This window comes from Lacerta agilis, chromosome 3 (assembly GCF_009819535.1).
Source record: "Lacerta agilis isolate rLacAgi1 chromosome 3, rLacAgi1.pri, whole genome shotgun sequence".
NCBI classification, from domain to species: domain Eukaryota; kingdom Metazoa; phylum Chordata; class Lepidosauria; order Squamata; family Lacertidae; genus Lacerta; species Lacerta agilis.
Window position 1 is genome coordinate 27,980,461 of NC_046314.1, and position 13,179 is coordinate 27,993,639.

A 13,179-nucleotide genomic window follows, 5' to 3' on the forward strand; every position below is an offset into this window, starting at 1 on the left:
AGTGATGGGCTCTGTTGAAAATAGCTTCTCCATGCAAACCAGGAAGTGATGTCTCCTGATACCGGAACGACTCTTCTTATCTCTGTGTCTGCAATCTTCTGGGTGATGCAGATGCCGTTAGGGAGTTGAATGAGCATGCGTACTCCATCCGTTTCCCTCTTCCCAGCCCCCAGCCATGGCAGCCCCGGTTGCTAGCAACCCATGCTACACTGCTGCTAGTGATGGAGAGCCTTTTTTCTGCTACAGAACCACCAGATCTAGGATCTAAGATTGGAACTTAGCCTATCCCTGGTATATAACGTGCAGCAATAGCCAGCATTCACATCAGTGTAGTCACACACAAGTGCAAGCACACCCTCTCTCCCTCACCTCATTCACCTTGACATGCCTCTCAAATCTTCTGTAACAAAAAAAATATTTTCGCCTTCATTCCAGTTAGCTTACTGCTACTCTAAATCTACCTCATGCTTGGGCACATGACCACTTTGACATCTGAAGGAAACCAAGTGCAGAGAACGAGACAGGCAAGCTACACTGGGAAACCTCAGGCTCTTAAAACTGCAGCCGAGATCCTAATTTAGTTGTTGCTCTAGGGTATGGCGTCTGTAGCATAAATGATTAAATCAGTCTCACACCTAGCGGAGCACGTTGCATAAACACAACAATAAAAACACCCACCCACAGATCACCTGCCCTATGAATGAATGCAAGGTCCCATCTGCACTGTGCATTTGAAGCAGTATTATCATACCACTCTAAACAGTCATGGCTTCCCTAAAGAATCTGGGGAGCTATGCTTGCTAAGGGTGCTGAGAATTGTTAGGAGACCTCCTGTGTGGTGTAGTGGTTAAGAGCGGTAGACTCGTAATCTGGGGGACCGGGTTCGTGTCTCCACTCCTCCACATGCAGCTGCTGGGTGACCTTGGGCTAGTCACACTTCTTTGATGTCTCTCAGCCCCACTCACCTCACAGAGTGTTTGTTGTGGGGGAGGAAGGGGAAGGAGAATGTTAGCCGCTTTGAGACTCCTTCGGGTAGTGAAAAGCGGGATATCAAATCCAAACTCTTTTTCTTCTTCTTCACACAGCAGCAATTTGAAAAGTGGTTGAACAGTCAATCCCTCTTATTAGGGAACTCTGGGAATTGTCTCTCTGAGGGAAATAGGGGTGTCCTAATATAGGGCGTTTCCATGTGCTGCTCTGGTTCACCAGAAGCGGCTTAGTCATGCTGGCCACATGACCAGGAAGCTTTCTGAGGACAAACGCCGGTTCCCTCGGCCTATAGAGTGAGATGAGCACTGCAACCCCAGAGTCGTCCGCGACTGGACCTAATGGTCAGGGGTACCTTTACCTTTACCTTTAATATAGGGTTGCCATATTTCAAACAGTGAAAATCCAGACACAAAATTTATTTGGCATAGTTGTCAATCTTTTTTTAAAAAAAGTATTGCCCAAAGTTCTTGTGCTTCTTTGGCAAAATCGCAAAAAAAAGGAAAATTGCCCCAAACAACACTGCTGACATGGGTTGCCATACATCCGGATTTCCCCAGACATTTCCGCCGAGACACTGCTTCCAGCTGTGGTATTCCAGCTATGTCTGGGAAATTCTGGACGCATGGCAACCCCCCCCCCCATAGCTCTCCGCAAATTACAATTCCCAGAATTAAAGTGATATGATACTGATTTAAATGTATAATGCAGGTAAGTCCTGAGTGTCACAGAAAAGTTTGAGGAGTGGGTCTGTGAGCTCTCATCCTGGACAGATAAGCTGGGTCTGTGTCATCTGGAAAACAATTCCAATACGGGTGCAGACTGGGAAAGATCTCTAGTTAAAAAGGCTTGTTGAAGGAAGAAGGCTTCGTGAAGTACTGAAAAGGTATTGAGTAGGACTGAAAGGTCAGGGAAAGACCTGCAACTGCCGCCAGTGGGAGGAGACAATCTGTATTCGGTAAGACAAAGTGCAAGGCAGCTTTGTGTGCTTCGCCCCACCCCCACCCCTCCTTGCTACTTAGATAAATGGGATTTTCTGGATGAGTGTCATGTTATAAAACCAAAAGACAGCAGTTGCCAAACATTATGCTAAGTCCCTCTGAATTTGGAATGTTGTTTCCTGGAGCTGCAGCTTATTATATGCTTTGTGCTTAGGCACAGATAATGTGGTGCAAGAACACATACATATACCTGCTCAGTTATGAATGGTGCCTGTGTGTACAGACTGCAGAGACCCCTCTTAAAATCTGTTAAGGGAGGGGAGCGTGTCCCAATCTTTCCTGATCACTGATCACGTGTACAGTAGAACCTCTACTTACGACCGCATCTACTTGGGCCCGATCCAAGTTGCGACTGTGGCAAACCTGGAAGTAAATGCCGGGTTTGCCACGATTTGCACACGCGCAGAAGCGGCTGCCGCTGTCTGCACATGCACAGAAGTGTGCTGCCACCGAATGCGCCTGCACACAACGGCGCTTCTACCAGCGACCCAGATCCACTTATGGACGAACCTCCGGAACTGATTACGTCCATAAATAGAGGTTCCACTGTATTTAAACTGGAAAAAGATGACTTATCGTTTTGCATGCACCATCCACCGCTAATTCATGTGTTTTGCATTCAGGTGTCTGCGCCAAAGTACAAAACAGGCCATAAGAAGAAGCGAGCAAAGAGGGTGATTTCACAACTAGAGGAGCTTGAAATTTGAACTCTTCCAGTTTGGATAAGCCTCACACCAGACCGACTTGAATTCAGCTCGTGAAGAAGCTTGCTCTCACCCAACTCCCTCCTCCTCACCTTGTCTGAAATGATACCTCCAACTTAACGTAAGAAGGGGACAGCATAACCTGCTTCAAGGAAAGCTCCTTTGAAGCATGCTCAGCAGCACAGTTCCCTGGCAGGAAGCACAGGGATGTTCCATTTACATAGGGAGGCAGGGGAAATCACAAATCCCAAGGCCCCCGTTTGTATCTAATGGGGTTTCCCTGCCACTGGTTTCATCTTCTCTTTCTCTAATAAACAGGATTTGGCTTGGTTTGAGGAGGAGGAGCCAACAGCCGGGTGCATGCCCTTTAGCCCCATTCAGTGTTTCATTCAGGGTTCCAACTCATGTGGGAAGACTGCATTTGTAGAACATGCTCCCTTCAGCAGGCGTGCCTCACAATGTGTGGGGCCAATGACAGCAGGGCCAGTAGGGCTGCAATGGTGGTGCTGGTGAGCAGTGAGCTGTAGCTCTGTTCTCCCCCTCACATAATAGTTAACCATGTTAAGGAGACTGTCTCCTCAGACCCTCCAAGTGTCCCTATTTTCCAGGGATAGTCCCGGATTCACAAAAGCCGTCCCAGTTTCTGATTTGATCCCGGAACGTCCTGCTTTTCCTTAGGGTATCTCTATCTTCTTTCTTTTTTATATAATTTTTATTGGGTTTTGCACATATTTTCCAACATAACAACTCAAAAACAACATAACAAATATTTGGCTATCACAGCTTACTACTTCCTTCAGCCCCTTCTAATGGTTTTCTAAATTCCTTTCTAATTCTGCATTTTGTTACTATGCTTATTTGCTATGATTCAGATCTTACCTCCACAATTCTTAATCCTGTTCACAATAATTTGTAAAATCCTCCCTACAAAACTTCCTGTAACCCTACAAGCAATGTTAAATAATTACAATTGTCTTCCAAATGCAACATGGATTTCTTCCAGTCCTTCAGGAAAGTCTGGTCCTGCTGGTTCCAAATTTTCCCTGTTAATCTCGCCAGCTCGGCATAGTCCATCAGTTTCGTTTGCCATTCTTTGACCTCTGTTGGCATTTCTTCCTGTTTCCATCGTTGGGCTAATGGTATTCTTGCTGCAGTAGTCGCAGGTAAGAACAATTCTTTATCATTTTTATGAATTTCTGTACCTACCATACCAAGTAAAATAACTTCTGGATTTGTTTGTTTTTTTTGGAAATGTATATTTCAACATTTTTAAAATTTTGTTATAAATCATTTCCCAGAAGTCTTTTACTTTTTTTTACATTCCCACCACATGTGGTAAAATGTGTAGGGGGTCTCTATTTTCATCAGAGAAATGTTGAAGGGTATGCTCCCTAAATAGGGCTAGCGTGCCTTGTGTATGGTTCCAATATGGTGTCACATCCAGGAAATAAAAGTATTAATGATAGTTTTATTATTTGTACCCTGTCCATCTGACTCTGTTGCCCCAGTCACTCTGGGTGGCTCCAACATAAAACAAACAAACATGATAAAACATTTTAAAAAAATTTTTTATCCCTATACAGGGCTGCCTTCAGATGTCTTCTAAAGGTTGTATAGTTACTTATCTCCTTGACATCTGATGGGAGGGCATTCCATAAGGTGGGTGCCCTCTACCTGGTTCCCTTTAACTTCACTTCTTTCAGGGTGGAAGTCCTGGGATGCTTAGTTTCAGGGGTAGAACCAACCCCAGAGTCTTTTGGACCACATTGAATCTATGGATTTTTTTAAAAAAGGCTTCTCACAGTGCTAGAAAAAAGTGTGGGTGCAGGGAGGAAAGCTTATCCAGGTACATTTTAGAGGACTGTGCTTCTCCCCCTGCAACTCCGTTTGCAAGGCACATGGCATCTCAAAGAACAGAGGAGGCTTTTATGAACAAATACAAAAATTCATTCTAAATTTGGTGCTCCATGAATTTCCTGCAGCTGTGTATCTTCTATTTGTGTAGCAGTGGGTTCAATGGCACACTGCTTATAAGAATGGTTTCCAAATGCTTCAGTAAATCTCCATGGAGAGCTACCTCTCTGTCTTTTGCGCGTGCATGCGTGCACACACAAACCCCTCCAATTCCGCCCGAAAACTGGGTAGAAATGGAGATGTTTAATCATAGGAGTCCCGTGTTTTTAAATAAAGTGAACAGCATGCGTAGAACAAAAAATAAAATAAAAAATGCATTATTCATGAGATCATACTGTTTCTAAAGCTTAATAAAGAATTTGATTAATAATCTCAGCACATGTCCCACATACTTCTGCCCTGGTATGCATACAGATGCAACGTATAAGATTAGATGCGACTTGTAATCTCCTCTTGTCATTTGTGTTTTTCAGGCATTCGGGATATGGAGGAGTCGAGTCGGGTGGCAAAGCCAAGCTAAGAAACGTGGAATTGTTTTCATTCCAGAGAAGGCGTGGGTGGTCATCCTCCCCACTGGCCCCATTGCCACTCTCGTTGCACAGATTTGGATATTTCAGAGACGGAAATATATACTCTCCGCCTAATGGACCAATAGGGAGCCGAGTTTCCACTGAAACCAATGGCAAACACCTATACATGTTTGCTAAAACATGGGGCCTTTCTTATGCTGAGTTCAGCAGCCTATTAGCCTTGTCCGGCAGCTGCTTTCTATGGTCACAGGCAAGGCCGTTTCCCAGTGCTATCACCTAAAACAATTTAACCAGAAAAGCAAAGGATTCAACTTTGGATCTTCAAAATGCAAAGTACATGGTGCAAACTTGTGGACGCCATTCCCCAAGCAACCTTGACGTCTGTGGGTGTGACAGTGGATGTGCAAGACCAATGAATGTGCTAGACAGAGAGAAACACGCTGTCTTGGATGAGCCATTTAGTCTTACTGAAATGCGTTTTGCTTCCCTGGATGTTTTTATTCTGTGTGAGGAATTCAAGGCTGCATTATGGCAATTGTTCTGTCAGTGCAAGCATTTCAGCTTGTCAGATGGAATAACCCCCCCTCTTCTTCCCCTGCAAGCTATTCTCCTAAGTGCTCCCCCCCCCCAGTCAATTGCGGGAGCATGGGAGTAGGGGGGGCACTTCTGCTAATGGGAGTCATTAATTGAAACTGGCTAAATCGTTGATTTTTTCCAATTTAAAATTGTTGATTTGTTTTGTGATAACAACAACAACAACAACAACAACAACAACAACAACAACAACAACAATTCTATCCTTTATACCCCACCCATCTGGCTGGGTTCCCCCGGCCACTCTGGGTGGCTCCCAGCAGAATAGTAAAATCACAATAAAACATCAAACATTAAAAACTTCTCTAAACAGGGCTGTAAACTGCTTTCTCCCCCCATCCCCAGTGTTTCAAATTCTGATAATGAGTGGGTTTCTATTGTAAGCTGCTTTGGATACAGCTCGCTGTAGAAATGCAACATATAAAATCAATCAATCTGTCAATCAATCAATCAAATTCTTCAGATGATTTTCCCAAGCAGGAACTAGGACTGGGTGATATTAAATTGACAGACTTTTCATTTGCAAGGTTGAAGTGATTTATCTTTTTTAAGGCTGTGTTTATCTGCCATGCCTATCTCTGTTATGTTTTGTTACTTTTTGTTAAGCTGCTTTGAGAAATCTCTATAATTTATTTTTTTTAATGTATAGACATCCTGAAATGAAGGTAGAAACTTGGTGGTTGGCATCTTGTTATTACCTCTTCATGGTTTCCTTTTCCTCAGATGGACTGTTATGAAACAGACTTAGAAGGTCCAGCCACCCCACACTAAGGTCACACAAACAATCCCTTTCAAGAAGTCAGCATCCGTAAGAGAGAACTCAAATAGCCTGCCCTATAGTACTGACAATGCCCTCTGAGGTGATCAGAACCCATCGAAACCCACCATATTCTAGTAAGTTTGGCAGCAAAACAAAATCTCTGGAAAATAAATGGATTGCAAAACTTCAATAACCCTGAATAAATAAATAAGCATCCCAGCCCTGTCAAACTATTTCAAGAATGGAGCTCTCGAATAACCCTCACAAACTACAGGGGGTTTCACAGAACTGTCTCATTTAAAAAAAGGAAAAAAGACAGGCGTATGGAACATTCATCCCTATTTGTTTGTAGAAGGATTAGACGACTTTGGCTATTTAATGAACATTTGCATTACCCCCTCTGTTTCCTTATTGCAAAAAGCCTGATTTTGTGGGGATGCAGGTTTCTCGTGCAAGAGCTCTCAAAAAAACTTTAAATGTGCAGCCAGAATTTGCCAGTATGTGACTGAATCCCAACCCAAAATAGCAACAGTCTGGATACGCCAAGAGACTTGAAATTTGTAACTGAAGATGAGAAATGTTTTAGAAACGATTACTATTGTTACTGTTAAGTTTGCTATGCAGCTTGTTGTGCTCTCTGCTGTGATGTGTGTGTGTTTTGCTGCTCCTTTTCTGGGTGTGGAATTTATCCTTTCATGCTTTTGTTTTATTTAATTTAGCTGTTCTCCATTATATAACTGTTCTCTTCAGTATGTAAACATAAAGGTCAATATAGCATAATGTCAAATGGGGCATTACATCATGTGGAGAAACATCAAAACAAGAGCAGTTAATCTACAAGTTGTTTCATTCTCTCTCTCTCTCTCTCTCTCTCTTCCTTTGCCCCTAGCCTAAAGGTTTATAACACTCAATATCCTATGTTTTTCATAATTCTTGTCATGGGTGATCATAGGACAACTACTTCTGTATGTATTTTGTCCCCACCCCAAATTCCAGAGCTAATAAAATGAACCCCCCCCCTATTCTGAACCCAAATGAAGTGAGGTGTGGGAAGATGGAGCAGTTACACATTTTTACACAATGCCTAGTTAAGTTGCTCTGGCTATTTTATATACTTTTTTTAAAGAGAGAGAGAGAGAGAGCGCAAAAATATTGTGAATAATTAAAAATGGCTGTCCTTTGACTCCATTGAAAGTTTCACTACAGTTCCTTGATGAACCCAAGGAGGTGTTCTGGTCTTAGTATATTCTAGGAATAACATCCAGGGTTGGGGAAGAAATTCAGTTCAGGGTTTCTCCACGCTTCCTCTTGTCCTGCTGCTTTACCCTGGGGAAATTGCTCTTTAGCGCTCAATCGGAGCAAACAGCTATTTGGGTTTTCTCTGGATTTGCTCTGATTTAGAGCAAAAGAGTGGAGCAAGCGGAAAAACTGCTCAGACCTGTGCTTTCTAGCCATGGAGCAAGCAGAAGTGTGGACGAGCCCCCAGTTTGCATCTACAGTGGTACCTCGGGTTACAAACAATTCGGGTTACAGACTCCGCTAACCCAGAAGTAGTACCTCGGGTTAAGAACTTTTTCCCAAGATGAGAACAGAAATCTCGCAGTGGCGGCAGTGGGAGGCCCATTAGCTAAAGTGGTACCTCAGGTTAAGAACGGATAACCGGAACAAATTAAGTTCATAACCAGAGGTACCACTGTAAAGGGAAATCTACCAAACCCACAGCTTCCCTATCAATGTATGAACCAACACATAGCCATCCTTCAAAATCCACACTTCTCCAGACTTTGCAGTGCAGTTTTCAAGCCAAGTAATGTTTACCAAAAATAAAAATAAAAAATACATATACCAGGGCAAAGGGTGCATATGTAAAAATGTCTATATTAGCAAATATTTTGGCAAAAAGTGCGCTACATGGGGGAAATTGCTCTGCAAAAAAAAAGTGTATATGTTGGGAGACATTCACACCAAATACTGATTAATTAAAAAAATAAGAATTGCAAACTATCATGAAAATGTGGATAAAAATGGGAACGTGGGAGAAACTGAAATTGACAGATTTCCCATCCCTAGTCTAACAGCCTTATGCTGATGTGGCCCACATTCCATGTACAATATTGGATGCCTATTTCAGTTATTTCTTTGCAGATATGCTTAACCGTTCATGAGTAGCCACTGACACAGCCTCTTTGCCTTTCAGCCTTTTATTTTCTCAGCAAAGGGGGACTTGCAACGGTGTGAAAAAAATAGCTTAAATTGCTAGGTGGTTTTCCCCCCCCTGCTTCCCTCCCCCCCCGCTGCCTTCAAAATGCAGTTTCCTGGTTTAATCTATCAGTGCTATCTACATCTTCTATTATGTGCCATCAGTGAATTAAAAGGTGTTTTCATGCTGCGCTGTGCTGAGAGATCATTTTGCCTGTGAATACTTCACCACCATATGCTGATCCCCTACTGACTTGCGGGTGTCATCAAGCACACCTACAAGGGTATTTCAATGAGAATTCAAGAGGGATAGTTTTCAAGGCTACGCACTATTAAGAGTGAATTAATGCTGGCAAAGGTACAGACAGCTGTTATGGATAAGAAAATTATTTTTGTCTTCGGAACAGTCTCTGTCGTGGCCCGAAATGTGCCATTTCCTTGTTACAAGTATATGGCAGCCAGTTAACAAATTCAAAACCATCATAGTCAGACATTGACAGGGAAGGAGAGCAACTCCGTCAAGTCTGTTGGAAAGGCAGTGTGGCCAGAACATCCTTGACTTCCAGACCTGAGCATTGATGTCTGCTGATGTTAGGCTTCAGGGAATCTGATCCCCCTCACAGCTGGCAGACAGAAATGGGAAAACAAGAAGTTCTTACCATGGTATTTTATTCAATATTCACAGAGAGAGAGAGACAGATGATGCCGCCTCTCAGATACGGGCGTTGCTCCGACTAAAGTCCCAGCCCTTCCATCTCTCCTATAATACGTCATTCATGTGCCGGCTGAACTGTGCTTTCTGCCTCTGAGCTTTCTGTTCTGCTACTCTCAATGCTTGCCGGGACCTGGAAGAGGGGTGGGTGGGTCTGGCATGCTTTCCAAGGACACTGAGTCTGTCAGCTGTCCCTCCTCTGGTGTTTCTTCTTCCTGCTGTTCCTCTCCCAATATTTCCCAGCTTCTCCCCTCTGCAGCCTCTGAACTGTGACCTTCTGCAAACCACTGTTCTAAATCTATACTGTCCTCCTGTTCTCAGGAGGGTTCAGGAGGGGGGTGTCCCCACCATTCCTCCTCAGTCCAGTTCCTGACATCTGAGCTCCCCAATTTGGATTGCTTTGGGTTTCAGTGGTGGAATAAAATAGTGTTGTGTGTGAACCTGCATGTTGCCTGAGTCTCTTCTAATTCCTGGGGTCCTGGATCCAGCAATGGTTAAAATTGTTGAACTAGCCAGTCAAGTTTATTGGTGAGTTAATGACCCTAAGCAGTTTACCTATGTCCACTGTTACTATAACAAAGGAAGTTGCTCTGTGTCAGAGGGGAAATGGGTGGGTCCCCTTCCTTACTTGGCTGGTAGTTAGAAGGACAATAGCAAGCACAGTGGTGTGAACTGAGCTTCTATAGAGGCGGGCAGAAGCCAGAGAGTGAGAGCCATGCTGGACTTCTGTTTGATTTCAAGGCTTTGACTATGGAAGAAGCAAGACCTCCTGGTGTGTTAAGTCTGTGAGCCCCCCTATCTTTGGCTCAGGTTGTATTTATGTGTTAATAAACCATATATCATAAAGACACCACCATCTCCTCCATCCCTCAGTCCAAGAAAACTGAGCCATGGGTAAGTGCCCGGAACCCCTGGAATCTCACACTGCCCTGAGACTGGGGCGCAGGGGCAAATCTGCTATGAAACTGATGAAGCTTCTGAACCCCTAATCCCAGAGGGGCCCCCAGAAATGACTTTAGTCCACATGAGTCTAGTAAAGATATGGTGCACTGTCGTGGAACAATCTCATTGAAGAAGATGATAATGGTTACCCAGACCTTATTGCTGGTTGAATGATAGTTCAAGCTTCAGCCCCCCCCCCAAATGTAGGTCCACCACTGTTGGGGTGGTGGGCAACAATATGTTCTGCTAGGGGATAATACTGCCTGCTGCTGTCACCTCCCTCCAGGCTCAAAGACAAGCTTTTGGCCCTTAGAGTGAGGGACTCGCACAGAGAAAGGGGTTGCCTTGATTCTGCACTCAAGAACTTTGTAAGGGGTGCTCCCCTACATGAGTGCCGGGGTTCGGTGCTGGAGCTCCTCGTGCGTAAGCTTAAGCTGCCCACGCACGAGGTACCAGTAGCGGGGGAAAAGCGGCCAGCGTTCCACATGCTTACGAGCACGGGCGCCGGCCAAGTCTCACAATCTGAAGGAAGCTGAGTAAGACGGAAAATGACTCCGAAGGTGTGTGAGTTCTTGAATGCCTTCTAACTAAAATAATGCCTCGAAAACTTATGGGTGCCTCGAAAACCAATGGATGCCTCGAAAACCAATGGATGCCCTGAATCTGAACCAGGAGAACCAAACTAAGGACGTTATCTAAGTTTTGGTTAAAGTTAAAAAAATCTTTAAACCCTTTTCCTTTTTCCCCAAAAGAACGACAGACACCGAGTATATCTTTTAGTGGCTTTGGCAAAACCCGCGTAGGCTCGATTCTTGCCCTAAGCTAAGTTTCCCTAAGCTCTCAGTCCCTGCGCGCCCAATCTTCCGCGATAATAAACTAAATAATACTAAACCGAAATATCTTCCGCGAATCTAGCCCTAGGCTAAACCTAAGAGCCTAACTAAAGCTAAACCGAATATCTTCCGCGAACTAAACCTAACTAAAAGAAAAACCCATCCAGCCCATCCAGCCCGCTCCCAAAATCCCTTAAACTAAACTTGACCTGAACTGAAAGTAAAAGAACCCAAAAGAAGAAAACGGTGCCTAAGCGGGGAGCCTCAGCCTTTTATTAGGGAACAGATGTGACATCACGATTGACACTCCAACCAATAAAACCACTGTTGCTGCCCTCCAAAAAGGCGGGAAGCAGGGTTAACGCTCATTGATAACTTTGAAACATTACCGGGACTATAAATTAAAGGCGGATTAATCTTATTGGCAAACCGACTGTTCATTCTTACTTTCACTTTCGCTTTCACGCGTAAGGATACCAAAAGTAGTTCTCAATAACCTTTAAAATAAACAATTAACCGCGGATCTTTTAACAGATCCACGCAGTGTATTCCGACACATGAGTTTTCTGGCTTGGACTCTCATGACATCCCAAGATCAAGGGAAGAAGATCCACATGTGGAAGTCCACCCCTACTGAGACCATAAAACAGCTTTATTCAAACATGTGCCAGGACCTCCAAGATGCTCAGTTACTTCACTGACTACTGACAGTGAAGGATCTGACCTTCTTGATGGTGACACCACTCTTCCTTCCCCAAGGATGCCTCCAAGTGTGCTCTCCTGGGTTGACCCTTTGATGTGAACAGTCCAGGTTTTGCTCTTGTCTACCCATTCTGCCAGTCCTCACTGGGGTCGCTGTCAGCTGCTTCTCAATTGCTGCATATTGGTGATGGATGCAAAGCAGCCCTGATATTTGCTGGGCTCCCAAATTTGGTTGGCTCTTGGCTTCAGTGGTGGAACAAAAGATGTTCTGCTAGGGGGGACATTGGCTGCCTGTGAAGGGTCCAGATTCCCTCCCACCCCACAGTAACTATGGGGGTGCCAGGGTAAACGTCCTGGCATGACAGGCTATGACAGACTGGCTCCAAGAGATATATAATCATGCTAAATAAATAACAAATGAATATCATATGAAGTCCCAATACCAGAATGATGCATATCTCAAATCCAAAATGATTTCTATCCACATGGCAATGAATGGCACATTCAGGTTTTGGAAGGGTCGGCTGAAGTTCAATTCTAATGCTACTGCTACTGCTACTGCTGCTGCTGCTGCTTACTTGTAATTGTTGATTGAAAACTTGCTGGGATTCATTTGCTGCTGTTGATTTCTGATCTCTTCAGGCCAAGAGAGTGTGACACAGAAACAAGAGCTGTGGGTGCAGACACAAGGCAGCAAGAGCGTTAGGTTGTTATAAGGAACAAATGCTACACTAGATGGTTGGTGAGCCTTTGCACCACTTCTTCTATTCTTGCAAAGAACTGGCTATCTACATTTGCAAAACCCAGACAATGATCTTTCTAGCACTGATGAGCATTGGTGAGCAGCACAACGATTATAAGTGTAGAGTCAGTAGTGCTCAGGTGCTCCATTTAATGTTGGCACATAGGTTTGCCAGAAGATAGGCATACTGTCATTCTTGACTTCTCTCTCTGTTTGGACTCTTGAAATCTCAGTAGGATGTGTTCAGGTGCAGGTTGGCTGTCAATCAATGTTCCATTCAGTTCCCTATCTATAAAAAAAGGCTTGAAGGCGAGGAATTGCTTTGAGTGAAGAGGCAACTCACACACCTTGCTGTTTCGGCAAACGTTGAAAATGTCAAGATTTCTCAACAGTCTAGTAAATTGCTTCCACTCTGGAATGTTCTGATTTAAAGACCTTCTTTTGCCCTTGTATAAAAACCAACAAAATAAGTCTAAAAGTCATGTTTGTTACTAGAAGTTCTTTCCCCTCGCAATCTGTTCTGCCTGACTGAAATGTTGAGCAGGCAGTGTTAGCAGGT